This window comes from Loa loa, assembly GCF_000183805.2.
Source record: "Loa loa unplaced genomic scaffold supercont3.151, whole genome shotgun sequence".
Taxonomy (NCBI): domain Eukaryota; kingdom Metazoa; phylum Nematoda; class Chromadorea; order Rhabditida; family Onchocercidae; genus Loa; species Loa loa.
This window is the reverse complement of record NW_018108331.1, coordinates 72,263-74,607: the sequence shown is the minus strand read 5'-3', so window position 1 is coordinate 74,607 and position 2,345 is coordinate 72,263.

Sequence of the window (2,345 nt, the reverse complement as noted above, 5' to 3'; positions counted from 1 at the left end):
TAATAATAATAATAATAATAATAATAATAATAATAATAATAATAATAATAATAATAATAATAATAATAATAATAATAATAATAGTAAAATGATAGCAATAATAATAATAATAATAATAAAATACAAGTGTTTGCGATTGATTAAATAATTAAAATTTGATCATACAAAAATTATCCCATCGATTAATGTTCAAATAACAGAAGGGATAATCTTTCTCCGATAAGATTTATGACAGATCATTTAATGATATGCAAATGATATTCTCCTACCATTTTTGATTGACTTAATTAATGAATGAACCTGTCAATGCAGAATGCGGGGGAGTGGAATGAGATAGTATAAGAGACAATTGATTATTTACATAGCTCAATAAGGCACAAAACCACAATACATTCATGGATTTACGGCAGTTTGATCGTGAATTAATTTCATTTCATTTCATTCCAATCTATCCATCAAAAATAAAACTGTGCATGTGTATGTGCATGTGTGTGTGTGTGTGTGTGTGTGTGTGTGTATGTGTGTGTGTCCGTCTGCCTGTCTGTCTATCTATTGACAACGGTATGAATTAGCGTTGTAAATTTGACAGCTCTTCAATCACTAATTAATTAATGCCATCTCTTAAAGCAAACACAATCCTCCTATCCATTTCCCTTCAACTCGTTCCACCAAAATATGCAAATTAAAAAAGAAAATGGACTTGTAGTTGTTTTTTTTTCTTTCTTTCTCATTTCTTGTCACTTTCTTTTTTTCTTCTCTCTTTTTTGTGGTTTCATCAATTTTATTGAAGAGATGAAAACAATGTTATGAATGAAAAAGGAAGAAATTTATTTCGTAAATAAACAACAAAAATTATTTGAAATTTGCAGAAAAAAAATGCAATAAAAAAGTTTTACGAATTGTTTATTTAAAATATAAGGATGAATTTGAATTTGAATTTAAATTTTTTAATTTTAGAATTTGAATTCAAATTTTTTAATTGATAACCAAATAATGCAAAACTGTTATAACAACATTTTGAAGTCATTTAATCCAATCATTAAACAAAGCTAATTGGGAAAAAATGATTTCATAATGAGTTTTTTTTTTATCTTTCCTAATTAATTAATTGTGTATGAATGATGTTCAAAAAAAAAAAAGAAGAAAAAATAGAGATAGAAAAAAATAGAAAAAAGATAGAAAATTAGCATTCGATTAAAATCATTAAAATATCTTATTGGTGATTATTTACACTTTGACCTTTAACCCTCCTTTTCTTATCATTTTCTTAACTTATTGCATTTTATTCACTACATATTTCAAATATCCTCGATAATATCGTACTTAATAAATGAAATTATCATTATTATCACCATTTTTGCATCTTTGTTTTTCAGTTTTTTTCTTTTTCTAGTTTAGTTTTTTTGCAAAAAAAAAAAAAAGAAAGAAAAAAGAAAACATGGGAAAGAAAGGGAAAATTTGAAAGAAAGAGAAAAAGAAAGCAGACAAAAAAAGAAAAAGAAAAATAAGGAAAATTTGCATGAATCATTTAACCTCGACAAATGATGCCATTTAACTATTCATATATTTGAGCTTTATTTGATATGAAAGACAGGGTTTAAATTACATTTTAAGATTGAATTTGATGAGATAAGCCGTTCCATTCATTCCTTTCCTCTCTCTCTCTCTCTCTCTCTCTCTCTTTCTTCTCCTCTTCATGCTTCTAGTAACGTATAATACAAACAAGTATTATCATTATCACTATTATTATCACCGTTATTATCATCGTTTAATAGTATCATTTATTGGGGGAAGAAAAAAGTTAAATTCTTTACAAATTCAAAGTTATTTATGGGAGAAAAAAAAAGACTAGTTAAAGGAAAAGAAAAAAGTGATAAATTGATTATTAAGATTTATTAACCTTAAAGGTATCATCTTTATCAGGTTAAAGGTTATCAGTAAAATGGATAAGTGTTGTATCTAACATTTATCAATTTATATAATCAAAATATCATATTTGAGTGATTATCAGCAACACTAATGATCACTAATATTGATAAAACAGAGAATACATATGCTTTCATATATTTAGATTTCGTATATATGATGAAATGTCTGCTTTTTTTTGTTTGATCAATCGATTGATTGGAAATTTTTATAATTGATTAAAATATCGCCAATCAATCAATCCATATTTTATTCATTGAAGTATCTGAAAAACGGTAATACTTTTTTTTTAAAAAAAAAGCATTGAAATAAAGTTTGAAATTAAAATTAAAAAAAAATGAAATGAAATTTGAAATTAAAAAAAAAAGTAATTACATAAATTTATTTGAATATGTCAGAAAATAAGATATAATATAGAG